Below are 14,762 nucleotides of genomic sequence, written 5' to 3'. Positions count from 1 at the left end.
ACAATGAAGGCGAGTGTTATAATGCTATAAAGTACATGATTTTTTTGCCCTGAGATGAAATTGCGAATGAGTGCTACAGTGGCAAATTGCTGTGTGAAAAAGTTTGCCGTGTGAATACTGAAGCTATGTTATAGGCTGGTGGCTTTGGAATGTGTGGGTTTTGGTTTTCTCTCCCCCCTCTCCTTCTTCAACCTCTGACTGACATTCCTCAGAGGATAGGGACATCTAATATGTAATTACTATGTTGTAAATTTACGGACAATTGTGATGATTTAACACTGTAGATGATAGCAATTTGGCATAGTCTTTAAAGTGAAGTGTTTTGTTTTTGTGTTTTTCTCTGCTCTGAAGTATGTGTCCTTCTGTATTGACTATAGAATCTGAGATTTAGGCAGGACATCAGAAGTACTTAGCAACGTTGATTGAGTGCATCGCCCAACGAGGTACCTAGGTTTGTATATGCTACCTGATAGTGTAGCATACAAGGCGCGCGCATTGGAAAAACGTTTTTTTGCCAGTCACGAACAGCTCGACAGACTGTTAGGAGGAAAGCAAAAAATAAAAAAAAGAGGAATCTTTCCTAGGTACAGATCTGAGCCCTGAGTGGTGGGAAAAAAAAAAACAATTCCAGGGGCATTGTAAGGGCTTGTGTGGAAGTGTAAAGTGGTGACATGCCAGACCTAGCCTGAGAGATGCTCACGGGATGCTCTTCTCTACGGTGAAGGTAAAAAAAAAGGTTAAAAATGCAGAATAGGTGGAACTGTTATAAGCAGCGTTAACCATTCCGTGCAATTATGCTGTTAAGAACTTTTTGTGTAAAATGCGTGCTTCCTCATATTCTATTCATATTACTACTTAGACACTCTGAGAGATATACCTCTTTTAATTATTAATGACTAATATTTGAAATTGTTTAAAAATTGTCTGCTTTCTACGGTTATATCCTTTGCCATATTTGAAGTATGTAGCAGTGCTGAAATAGCTATTACTATTACTCGCAGTCACGGCCAAATACGGTACTTCTGATTTTTGTTTTAGGGCTTTTATTACCCACTAGCGTTTTTTTTTTTTGCTGCCTTTTTTCCCCAGATGTCAATGGGACTTTCTAATGTTAAATTGGCATCGCACAAAAGACGCAAGTTGCCGTTTTTGCATTTTTTTTTGTGCGATGCGAATTTAACATTAGAAAGTCCCCTTGACATCTGGAAAAAAAGGCAGCGAATTTGCAGCGAAAAAAAAAAAAAACGCTAATGGGTAAAAGCCCTAAAACACAAATCAGAACTAGCGTATTTTATTTCTCCATTGATGCGGCTGTCTGCGGGCGAGCTGCACTATTTAATGTACCATATAATGCATTGAAAAACTTATGTCCTGTGAACGGAGCGGGACCAGAGGTGAGCCCACACCATCCCGCAGCAGGAGTCGGCTGTGACTGACGGCTGGCCCCCCGTTGCAACTGCCGGGGTTGGTGAGAATACCGATTCTCACTGTTAACCCCTTACATGCTACAATCATGTAGGTTCTGGCATGTAAAGGGTTCACAAGCTCTAGAGTAAATTGAACACCTTATTTATCCTGCACAGCAAAAATGTGCTTATGACCCCAAATATCAATAGAGGCATTTACATTCTGCTATCAGAATCACCAAAGACAGTCAGCACCCACCGCCTACGGAGCGGGATCGGCCAGTAATCCAACTCTACTTTAACTCAACTCCCCCATGATGTAAATATATGTCCTGGGGCATGAAGAGTTAATCAATGTGTCTCACTGTATACAGTCAATGTATTTTTGCAGCATGAACTGCCTCGTCTCTGTCAGTCCATTGCTGCACTATTACGTTACACCTGCATCCGCACACCGGCCAACCCCCCCGCCGTGCGTTATCCGTACCTCGTCGCAGCGCCATCCATTGTATTACAATACGGCTAAAAAAAATTGCAAACTTCTGTTGCAAAACTTCTCATCATGAGTTACATAAGCGAGCGAAGCGCCGCTCATCACTACATGAGATCTACATCCCGCTCTGCTTACTGTCCTCCAGTCCCGCTAACCTACTTTATCTGAACATAAAATACCGCCAAGACGGCTTTTTCCTTAAATAAAGCTGAGGGAATGTAGGCCGCCCTGAATATTGTCACAGCAGGGAGGGAAAACCGCTGATTCAGCCGCAACAAGCGGGTCCCATCCGAGCGCACAGGAAGAAATATGATATTAGGAGAGACAGAACTACATACAAACAGCACCAATTAGGACAAATCTGATCAGGCAGCAGGATTGTATCCGGCTGAGCGGTGATGGAGCACATCCACAGAGAAGCTATTGTTATCCCCAGACGAGGGAGAAAAACGGCTCACACAACCATTACCAAATAGCCTATTCTTCTAGCACAACTCCGCCTCCATAGTCAGCAAATCCAGAATCGGGCATCTTCACAATGTATCTTCATGAACTTTTGGTCAGCTTCTTTTATTTAGGTCCTTTACTCCAGTTGGTTGCTGCTGACTGATCTTTAATTCTATACCATGGCGCATTCACAGCAGGACGCCATTATCCTACCAAAAGTATTTGGACCCTATCTGCAGAATGAATCATGTCGTATTAGCATGTCACCTATCCTAAACCATGCTATATAAGATGCAGAAGCTTGGAGGTATTAGCCATAGTCTGTGACGGGAACATGATACAAGTTATGTTGCTGCACACAAGCCGTCCATCACAAATGCATCGGCCCGTCTACAGTAGTGCAAGGAGCATCGTCATTGGATAGTTGAGGAATGGAAGAACATCCTATGGAGTGATGAATCGCACTATTCCATCTTCACATCAGATGGAGGTACCTGGGTATGGAAGATACTGGGAAACGCCTTCTGCCTGAGTGCATTGTGCCAACAGTTAAAGGGGTTGTCCCGCGGCAGCAAGTGGGTCTATACACTTCTGTATGGCCATATTAATGCACTTTGTAATGTACATTGTGCATTAATTATGAGCCATACAGAAGTTATAAAAAGTTTTTTACTTACCTGCTCCGTTGCTAGCGTCCTCGTTCCCATGGAGCCGACTAATTTTCGCCGTCTAATGGCCAAATTAGCCGCGCTTGCGCAGTCCGGGTCTTCTTCTGTTCTCAATGGGGCTCCGTGTAGCTCTGTGTAGCTCCGCCCCGTCACGTGCCGATTCCAGCCAATCAGGAGGCTGGAATCGGCAATGGACCGCACAGAAGCCCTGCGGTCCACGGAGGGAGAAGATGCTGGCGGCCATCTTCAGCCGGTAAGTAAGAAGTCACCGGAGCGCGGGGATTCAGGTAAGCGCTGTGCGGATTTTTCTTTAGGTCCCTGCATCGGGGTTGTCTCGCGCCGAACGGGGGGGGGTTGAAAAAAAAACAAAACGTTTCGGCGCGGGACAACCCCTGTAAGTACGGCGGAGGTTCCATTATGGTCTGGGGATGTGTCTCAGCCCATTGGTTGTAGTCACAAGAACCATGAACATGGAGGTGTACCTTGACATTCTAGATAATAATGTGCTGCCGACAATATGGCAATACTCTGGGAATGGTCGGCCATACTTCCAACAAGACGACACACCTTGCAACAAATCCAGCACTGTTTTATGTTGGTTTGCGGCTATGGATGTTCCACGATTGGACTGGCAGCACAGAGTCTCGACCTGAACATGTTTGGGGCAAATTAGGACGTTGAGTCAGGAAATATCAACAGCGTCCATCTTCTTGGAGAGAACTTGCCAGATAATTGAAGCTGAAGTATATTAGACATTAGAAGAAAGTATATCACAGAGAGTATCCAATGTCATTAGGGCCAAAGGAGCCGCACTAAGTATTACCATGTGGAAATAAATAGTACTGACGATTCTTGCTCAGGGGTGGAAGTACTTTTGGTAAGACAATGCACTTAATTGAAACACATAACAAATATAAGAGATCTGTCAACAGCAGCTTGTTGATAGTTTACATGAAGGAATAGAAGGCTCTGCAATGCATGTGATGTATACCTTGTTGTGCTAATAGGAAAATTATTTTAACCTATCAAGAACCAAGCACTGTAAGTTTACGGCCCTTGGTCTTGAGCTTTAATCCCGGCCAATAGTAAAAATATGGCGGGGGATTAAAGCCCCTGCTTCTGCAGTTAATCAGAAGCAGGTCCGATTGTCAGCTGTTAGTCACAACTGAGACCCTGAGAGAGAACGCAGGAGGGGTTTTGAACCCCTTTTGCCTTCTCCTTTTCCGAGTACACATCGTTCAATGAGCGCTAGTCTTCCTTATAATGGAGACCTTCTTCAGTTACCTCTTTATCTGCAGAGTTTGTTGATGGTTAACTTGCAGGAGGGTTAACAGTAGTGGCGTAGCTAAAGGCTCATGGGCCTAGGTGCAAAAGTTTATCTTGGGGCCCCACAACTTCTCTTAACCCCTTAACGCAGAGGTGTAACTTGAATCTCCTGGGCCCCAATGCAAAACCTATAACAGGGCCCCCAACTATAATGCTTTATTCATAGTACTGGGCTCCCTTTATGGAGAAGAGAGGCCTTATGGGCCCCCTAAGGCTCCAGGGCCCGGGTGCAACTGTATCCCCTGCATCCTCTATAGTTACGACAGTGGTTAAGAGATGGAGCCCTTTTTTGCGATAAACAGTAACAGCCTTTACTTGGCAGCTGAATCAGTGGTACAGTCACTTTAACTTGGCACACAGTTGCTGCACACTGCACCAAATTTTCAAATACTTTGGCAATGCTGACTTTACAACTCAGCAATACTGTCTTGGCTTATCAACTAATGCAAGCTCTGCTAAGCTGTCTTCCCTCGTCCGATGGCATATACGCCGAGCCTGTGCATTACATGGTAGCGTATATCGGCCGGCCGTGAAAACGCCGGCCGACATACGCTCATGTGAATAGGCCCAAAAAGTGATCAAAAAAGCTATACATATCCTAAAATGGTACCAATAAAAAATACAGCTTGTCACACAAAAAACAGGTCCTCACAGAGCTCCATTGGTGGAAAAATAAAAACTTATGGGACTTTGAATGCAGGCATGCCAACAAAACATTTTCCAAAAAAAAGTTTTATTGTGCAATAGTGGAAAACCTAAAAAAATATCATTTTGATTATTGTCATAATAAAACCAACCGCACAAAAAATGTATCCTGTCATTTATGCTGCATGATTAACACTGAAGAAAAAACTCCTAAAAGACAATGGCAGAATTGACGTTTTTTTTCTCCCTGACCTCCAAAAAAGATTTTAAAAAGTTATACAATTCAATAAAAGTACCCAAAAAATGATACTAATAAAAACTACAGCTGGCCATGCCAAAAAGAAGACCTCATTTACCATATTGATAGAAAAATAAAAAAATTTTGACATTTGAAAAGTGGAGATGAAAATCCCCAAGAATATCATGGTGTCCTGAGGTCAAAAACAGGCCGTGTCACTAAGGGAATAAGAAAGGCTGTAAGTGCCAAGCGCTGTTCCCACTAGAGACTGCAACTGTCAAGTTATAGACTCATAGACTGGTAAAGTGGGAAGGCACCTCCAGGGTCATCGGGTCCGCCCCCCTGCTCAGTGCAGGATTTACTAAATCATCCCAGACAGATGTTTTTCCAGCCTCTGTTTAAAGACTTCGATTAAGGAGAACTCACCACCTCCCGTGGCCACCTGTTCCACTCATTGATCCCCCTCACGGTCAGAACGTTTTTTCTAATATCTAATCTGTGTCTCCTCCCTTTCAGTTTCATCCCATTGCTTCTAATCTTTCCTTGTGCAGATGAGAATAGGGCTGATCCCTCTGCACTGTGACAGCCCTTCAGATATTTGTAGACAGCTGTTAAGTCTCCTCTTAGCCTTCTTTTTTGCAAGCTAAACATTCCCAGATCCTTTAACCGTTCCTCATAGGACATGATTTGCAGACCGCTCACCATCTTGGTAACTCTTCTCTGAACTTGCTCCAGTTTGTCTATGTCTTTCTTAAAGTGGGGTGCCCCAAACTGAGTATTCCAGATGAGGTCTGACTAAGGAAGAGTAGAGCGACTAACAGAATGGTATTTAATAAGGAGAAATGCATTTAACAAAGTATCTCATACCATACTTCTTGAAAAAATGACCGAATCTTGGATTGACAAGGCAACTGTTAGATGGATTCACAACTGGCTGAGTGATCGTACTCAAAGAGTCATAAATGGCTGCACATCCAAGTGGAAGAATGTATCAAGTGGGGACCACAAGGCTCTGTCCTAGGCCCAGTGTTGCTCAACATTTTTATAAATGATCTGGAGGAGGGAATTGAGGGGAAACTGATCAAATTTGCAGACGACACAAAGCTAGGAGGGATAGCTAACAATAGGGAAGAGAGAAAGATGATTCAAAAAGATCTAGAAAAGCTTGCACAGTGGGCAGCGACAAACAGAATGGTATTTAACAAGGAGAAATGCAAAGTCCTACATCTGGGCAAGAAAAATGAAGAAAGCACATACAGAATGTGAGGAATTGGACTGAGCAGCAGCACATGTGAAAAAGACTTCGATATACTAATAGTCATAGACTGAACGTGATCTAGACTCTATGCTTCTCTTAATACATCCCAGAATTGTGTTTGCCTTTTTGTCTTCGGCGTCACATTGTTGACTCATGTTCAGTCTGTGATCTATTAGTATACCTAAGTCTTTACATGTGCTGCTGCTTAGCCCAATTCCTCCCATTCTGTATGTGCTTTTTTCATTTTTCTTGCCCAGATGTAGGATTTCTCCTTGCTAAATACTATTCTGATAGTCACCTCCTACTGCTCAAGCTTTTCTAGGTCTTTTTGAATACTCTCTGTCTTCCCTAGTGTTAGCTATCCCTTCTAGCTTCATGTTGCCTGCAAATTTGATCAGTTTCCCTTCAATTCCTTCCTCCAGATCATTTATAAAAATATTAAACACTGGGCCTAGGACAGAGCCTTGTGGAACCCCACTTGAATGTGCAGCCATTTATGACCACTCTTTGAGTATGATCACTCAGCCAGTTGTGAATCCACCTAACAGTTGCCTTGTCAATCCCATATTTGGTCATTGACTTGTTTGTTACAAACCCATGCTGGCTCTGGTTAATTACTCCATTTTCATCCAAGTACTTGCATACATGCTGTTTAATAATTTGTTCAAAGATCTTTCCCGGTATAGAAGTCAGGCTCACAGGCCTGTAGTTTTCTGGATTCACCTTTTGTCCTTTTTTGAAGATAGGGACAATATTTGACGTTTTCCAATGTTCTGGGACTTCTCCTGTTCTCCAGGAATTTTCAAAGATTATGGCGAGTGGTTCAGCAATTACCTCTGCTGCTTCCTTTAGTATCCTGGAATGTAATTCATCTGGACCTTGAGACTTGAATTCATGTAAGTTAGCTAAGTGTTCCCTCACCATCTCTCTGCTTATAGGTAGCCTGCATTGTTTTATTCCCCCAATAGCACAGGAAAGATCAGTTGATGTTACATCTACTTTCTGAGAGAAAACAGATACAAAATAGGAATTTAAAAGTTCGGCCTTCTCAACATCATTCTTAACCAAGTCACCATTTTCATATTGTAAGTATCCAGAAGCATCTCTGCCTTTTCTTTTGCTTTTGACATACCGTCAAAGTCCCTTTTAATTGCTTTTGGCCTCTGTTGCAAGCCTCAAATCATTATTGGCCTTAGCTTCTCTGACACTTGCCTTACAGTTTCTGCAGACCGCATTATATTCTCCTTTAGATATTCCTCCCACTTTCCATTTGATAAACATATTTTTCTTTGTTTTTAACGTGTGCAGGTTCTGTGTTCATCCATCCTGGTCTCTTTACATGCTTCCCATTCTTCCTTCTTTTAGGGATTGTTAATGGTTGTGCTTTGAGAATCTCATTTCACAATATTTCCCAACCTTCTTAGACATTTCTGTCCTTAAGAACATCCAGCCATTGGATCCTTCCTACCATCTTTCTGAGTTCATTGAAATCTGCCTTTCTGAAATCCAACCTTGAGCTCTGAGTCTTCTCAGGTCTTCCCCCTCTTTTTATCCAAAATTCCAGGATATCATGATCACTGACTCCTAAGGTCTCAGCCACCCTGACTTCCTCAACCATTCCCTCCCTGTTGGTAAGAATTAGGTCCAAGATAGCAGATCTCCTTTTTTCTCTTTTAGCTTTTGGAAGATACAGTTGTCAGCAAGAGCGGATAAGAATTTGTTGGATCCATTACTTTTATCTGAGAGAGATTCCCAACAAATGCCTGGATGGGTAAAATCTCCCATGATCACCATGTTGTGCTTTTTTAAGAGCTTGGCTGTCTGATGTAAAAAGAGTTCCTCCATATCCTCTGCTTGTCCAGACAGCCTTATAGTAAATGCCTACAATGGTGTCCTTTCTGTTGTTCTCTCCTTGTATTCTTACCCAAACAGTTTCTACAGAACTCCCAGCTCTGAAGCTTGAATCTCTGTGGAGATAAATGTTTTCCTAACATACAACACAACACCTCCTCCCCTTTTTTTGGTCTGTTTCTTATAAATAAGTTGTATCCTTCAAGCCTTGTGTTCCAGTCATGTGTATCATCCCACCAAGTTTCCGTGATGCCTCTGACATCATATTTCTCTTCCTCTGTTAGGAGCTCCAATTCTCCTTGTTTGTTTCCCATGCTCTGTGCATTTATGTAAAATCATTTTAGTTTGTGATCGGTGTCTCTTGCTCCTCTACTTGCCTTCTGAATTTTTTGTTTTTGTTCTTCCCTTCCACTTCTAATAGCGAGGTTCTCAAATGTATTAATTAACTGTATATTTTTACCTGGCCTTTCACTTCCCTTCCCATATGTCTCTGTTACATGTCTCTGTAACCATTATGCTTTATACAGCAACCAAATTACAGTTCCTTTCCAATGGACTGTGCTGTTTTTGCCTCCATTACTGTGCCATTCCCGAGTGGGGTAGCAAGTCAAGGTCAATGCGGGCTATAGCTTAAAACTGACCCTCTTACAAGTCATTAGACTCCAAACTTACTCCCAGACCTTGACAATACTGCAGAAAGTGTAGGGTTCACCTTTAATAAGACACTAACCATCTTCAGATAGAGACACTCTTGGAAATGACTCTAATCAGAACTTCAAGCACGTCTCTGATCTAAATTTTTCAATTATATTTAATTTTGAGGAACGTTTTTACATTTTGTTCCATTATATTTTTCTTTGACTTTTATTAAAGACACTTTAACCTTATAAATGTTCCTTAATTATCTCTGCCGTGGAGGAATAAACGCGCTAACTTCTAATTTCAGCTCACTTTATACGGAGGATATGTGACTGCTGTTAGTGTTCCATCCCTTGAGAACACTTTAAAAAAAAAAGCCTTGCTGCAAAATCACATAGACGGACATTGCAGGAAGCGCGACTTACTTTACTTGTCATTACTCTACTATAAAGTTATGTGTCATCAGAAAGTGACCTGTTGTATAAATCCAATTTTTACACATTTTTAAAATAATTTTTGGTGATTTTTTTTTTAACATTTCCAATGGCACAATCTAAAAGAAAGAAAAAAATCCTAAAATCCTGCAGTTCTCACACTGACCACTAAGGCCTGTGTCACATGAAGATATTTGCGCAGTGTTCGCATAAGCGTATTTTGCGCATGCATTTAGTTCTAAAAATACCAGGAAATGGTCTGTGAACGACTGAACAATCGCTGACGAAAGGACACTAAGGCTATATTCACATGAGCGTATGTCGGCCGCCATTTTCAAGGCCGGCTGATATACACTGCCATCTGATTCATTGGATTCCAATGTATCAGATCAGATGGGCGTATTCCCATGGCATAAAAGTGCCTGACCAGCCAATATAGCGCCGGGTGCTTTTACACCAGCCAGGAAAGATACTCTTGGAACTATCTTCCTGGCTGAAATATGGCCGCTGCCATAGACTCCTATGGGAGTCTATGACAGCTGCCAAAGAAAAGAGGTGGGAGGGAGTTCAGCAGCGTGACTGCTAAACTCCCTCCCCCTTCTCTCTTCCTCTCCGCCCCTTGCAGGCTTTTTGCAATGGGAGGGGCGGGACAGGGGCAAAGCTAGTTGCTAAGTTGACACCCTGTCCCGCCCCCTCCTATTGCTGACTGCCGACAAGGGGATGAGAGGGGGGGGGCGGAGCTTAGCACACATCAGCTCCCACCCCGTCCCGGCTCCTCTCCTTGCCGAGAACTGGTCAGGGGGAGGGAAGGGGGAGATAGCTTAGCAGAGCTGAATTGTCTCCTCCCACCTATAGGCAATCCGGGCTCGGCTTATATGCGCCGGGCTCGGCCCGTCTGAACAGGCGCACAAGCTTAATATTTGTGCACTCGTTCACGCATTTTTACGTTGCCGGAGGGCAAGAGCCCTAAGCCCAATAATAGTCTGATACTTCCTAATCTGTAGGGAAAACCTCTCAGCCGTCATTTCATTATCATCACAGGCAGGATTACACTGAGAGGTGACCTCTACATTACACAGGATCCACCATTCACACCAGGCAATGTCACAGCTCACCTCTTCCCCCCACTTGCACAGGCCTCAGAGTGTCCCCTCAACACTGTCCTATATACATCAATGAGTTCTCTCCTGTCCATTGTGTCTATGTCCCATGAGGCTGCTGTTAACGGCAGCTCAGGTAAGACGGCCGTAGTCATGTATAGGCAATGGAATAAAAAATCCACAATCAGAAAATAAAGACAGAATAGACAAATGGACAATCTTCCACCATCTGGTTTTCATTAGTAAACAATAAATAGGCGATCCATCCTCTTTAACTAGAGCTCACCGGCCTCGCTGCAGTCATTCATTCGCCTGCTTATAAAACTGAAACTAATTTGGCAAGTCATGGAGCCGCTGTCCGTCTCCGATGTTGTGACTCCATCAGGAGGAAAAAAACAATCTAAAAATGGCGATCCGAACACCAGATGGCGCCAGCGGTTCTGCAATCGCCTTAGATCGGTGGCTGGGTACGGCAGCGTTGTATTCATATTTTACCTTTGTCTCAATCAAACGAACACTTGGATAAATCAGCGGTGTGCGGCGAGAGCGCAGCGCCCATAAAACCATAAAATGTGGATTTATCACCTATTATACAGCTATAATAGCTCACAAACTAACATTGTATCATATATCAAAAATCCCTGTCTGCTTGTGGAGGCTCCGGTGTGTACCCAGCAGAAGATTGGCGCGCCCACTGAGATCCCCATTGTCTTTATTTCAGCAGCTACAATTTTATATTGATATCATAATTGCTCCAATCAATAAACACGCCGCTCGCTGATTTACCTTCTCACCGCGGAACCGAGGGCTGGCAAAGGGCTTCTTAAATGTGCATCATTTTACTCCTTACCCCCAGGCGATGCTCATATGTTCAATAGGAGTTACTGACCGACTGCTGCAGCAAGAGAGGCAACTGTAATTTGTGGGTGAGTTAAAGAGCCAGCTCCCCTTTTTTTTTGGGGGGGGGGGTGGAGACCGAAGCAATCAGGAAGGGTTAGTGAGTATGAACTAGGGTGAAGGGTCTATTCTCAGATGGACTCTAGTATCCTCATATGAGGGTAATTCTGAAACGAACCCCCCCCCCCCCCCCATCTTATTGAGTTTGCACATAATGTTAGAAGCAGATGTTGGTGGTATGGCGATAGAGTTTAAACCTTCCCACCAATATCTGGTAAATTTTGCTCCGGGGAACAGATGGCAGTAGAGGGCAGGCTGGCGGAATGCACAACACTGGTTTCAGGATATAATGGAGCCAACAGAGTCACAAAAAGGATACAAAATTTAATGAAGAGTACAGAAATGTGAATAATACCGGTATTAGCGTATGTAAATAACCCGGCGTTCACTCTACGGCTACTTAATGGTATCTTTACTAACTCAATCCTTCACTGCTACCAATATGACATAACTGAACTCAGTGTTTCTACTGCAAAAGCTTGCGCTGGTATATCACAGTTAGTCACAGTCTAAAATTTTCAAGCATTGTCCCTTTGATTTGTAACGGTTGCTGAGTTTCCCCATATATGACAGGCCTGTTATGCTCTAGTCCCTTTCAGTGTGCACACTATACACATTGAGATCGACCTCACTTACAGTTTGTCGCTTGAAGGATAAATCCTCACCATCCCAACGTCTCCTGTGGATGATCTCTGGTAGTTATGTCCAGTGCACAAAGGCTCCTTTAATATAATGCCATAGTTGTTGCCTGCCTTGCTGCTTGTGGCCCCTTTACTGTGTAGTCACGCAATGAGTTGTCTGTAGCGCCTTATTTTCACTTGGTTACTGGGTCTCTATTGCAAAAATTGCCACACGGGCCAATTAGTCACAAGAATTGTTGCATCTCACTGTCTGTTGCCCTTGCAACGAGTTAACGCTTTCTTGAGCAGCCCTGTTCAAGTGTGTATAAAGCAGAGGTGTGTAATTGAGTTCCTCCACGCAGAAAAAATTTCACCCACTGGCATTCATCAACGCTTGCTGAACGTTTAGAGAGACCAAGCAGTGGATGTTAGCGCAGTGAGACAGGAGGTGACGTCACTTCTGGATGGCGAGGCACAGCTGTCACACCTCAAAATGAAGAGGGTCTTGATCAGCTCATCAGCTCCTGCAGGGGTAAAGGGGTAGCAGCCCTGGACCCACTGACATGATGGGTCACACCTGGTGCGCTAGGTCTCCCGGTGAGCCCCACACTCAACTGTATCTATGGTAGAGCGGAAAGCCATAGGCTCCCTGCACTACCATTCTGTGGCTTACATGAAGCCGAGCCATGGAATGTCAATGTCCCAATGTAGTTGTTGCAGTGACATCCCTGCTTCACACTGCCTCTGCTAGGCCAGAATAGGACTCTGCGCCCATCATGGTTAGTTAGGTGAGTCTAAGTTTTTCAGGTTTTTGGGGGGGTTTTGTACTGCATGAAATATTGTTTGGGGCAGTATTTCTTTCAAGAGGACATTGAGGGCACTATTAGTTTTAAGGGAACACTTGAGGGCACTATTACTACTAAGGGGGTACTCAGAAGTATACTTACTTTTTTAAGGGAGAACTCAGCGGGCATTAGTACTTTTTAAGAGCACTCAGGAGGCATTACTACTATCAAAGGGGCATACAAGAGGCATTATCACTTTCAAAGGTGTATTATTACGGTACTTTATAGGGAGCAAAAATGGGGACTTATTATTTTATAAGGGGCACAAGGGATATTATTAATGTGCAAGAGCACAAAGCAGATGCTATAACTGTGAGGGACTAAGAAAAGCACAATTACTTTGTGGGATACAAAAGAGAGCACTTATACTGTGTAATGCACCATTACAGTCTGGGGCACCATATGGCTCTATTATTTTTAGGAACACTATCTGGCAGTATTGTTTTCAGGAGTTCCATCTGTGTGGCACTATTTTTAGAGGGTGGCTAATTCTGGTAATGATATTTATGATATTATTTCGAAAGCACAGATTCTGCTGGCGCCGTACCCCCCAGCAAGTACAGTGATAAGGGAAGATGGGGCAATAAGAGCGCAGAATGAGGAGTAGCAGCAGGCTGGAGAATTCATGTAGGTTGGTAAAGGTGTTTAGGGTGCTGGAAAAGCAAGGAGCCAAAAATATTTGTGCTGCAAATCTTGCAGAGAGAAGTCATGGTTGGAAGAAGCTGTCACAGTGGTCTGGGCCATATAAAAAGATGGGAGATTTCTTTAACTCCAGTGAGAGGGAACGTCACCCATGTTCACTGGATGTTACTGTACTGTAATCACATATACAGTCTGAAGAGCACCTTGTAGATGAAGCCAAGTCTGAGGATAGGCCAGATGTGCAGGGGTGAGAAAGGGGTCAACATGTGGCTGCTCATGGGTACATAGGTGGATGTCCTACTAGTGCAATTGAGCTCCAAGCATCCCTGCAATAGGACACATGCATGGCGGATGTGAGTGGTTGGACTGGCGGGAGCTACGTATTATGCAGTGAGAAAGGAAATCTCAAAGGCAAAGTTTCTTTGCTTGGTAACACTTTACTAACAGTAATGAAAACACAACAGGGTGGCCAACAAGCTACTTCACTTGCAGCGAGATTACAACAATAGTCCCTGAGCAATACTCTGTAACCTAACTCTAGGCAGAGGATGCACGAAGAGCCGAATGCCAAAAGCAGTTGAGCCCAAAGTGATGACCAGCGATATTGGAGTAGTGGAATTCCAGCGTTCCTTGTATGGTGATGGCCTCCTTCAGAGAAGGAACTGGGACCTCTTTCTTCTATGTGGAACCTGTACACCTTGTACCAGAGGTGGGTGCCTGTACAGGACTTAGAACAAAATGCAAGGTGTTGCATCCTGCCTTCTCTCCAATCTTCTGCATCTGGCCTGAGATCTCTCCCCCTAGACACCTAGACTCCCCAAAGAGTGAGCTCAGGTCACCAACGGACCCCCTCCCTCCTGATTCCACCCCTAGATAAATTAATTTTGACAATTTAGTCAATTTGAGCGGTGACTACCAAACGGATGCATTGGCCATGCAGATGGTAATTATAATGAACTTCTTCCTTGGCCTCCATGTTCCGCAGACCTTATGCTTTGTGATTTCTTTCTCTGGGTGAGTGTTAGAGTTTACATGCCCCCCTTACCACCCACCATGAACTGCGAGGACACATCCCTGAAGTCATTGCATCCGTCAGTCGGGATCCGCTACAACGTGTATGGCAGGAACTTGACTACAGGCTCCATGTGTGTCCGGTGACAAAGAGGGCCACACTGACCATCTCTGATGTGGAA

Source organism: Eleutherodactylus coqui, chromosome 4, assembly GCF_035609145.1.
Source record: "Eleutherodactylus coqui strain aEleCoq1 chromosome 4, aEleCoq1.hap1, whole genome shotgun sequence".
NCBI classification, from domain to species: domain Eukaryota; kingdom Metazoa; phylum Chordata; class Amphibia; order Anura; family Eleutherodactylidae; genus Eleutherodactylus; species Eleutherodactylus coqui.
Note: the sequence above shows the minus strand (reverse complement) of the source record.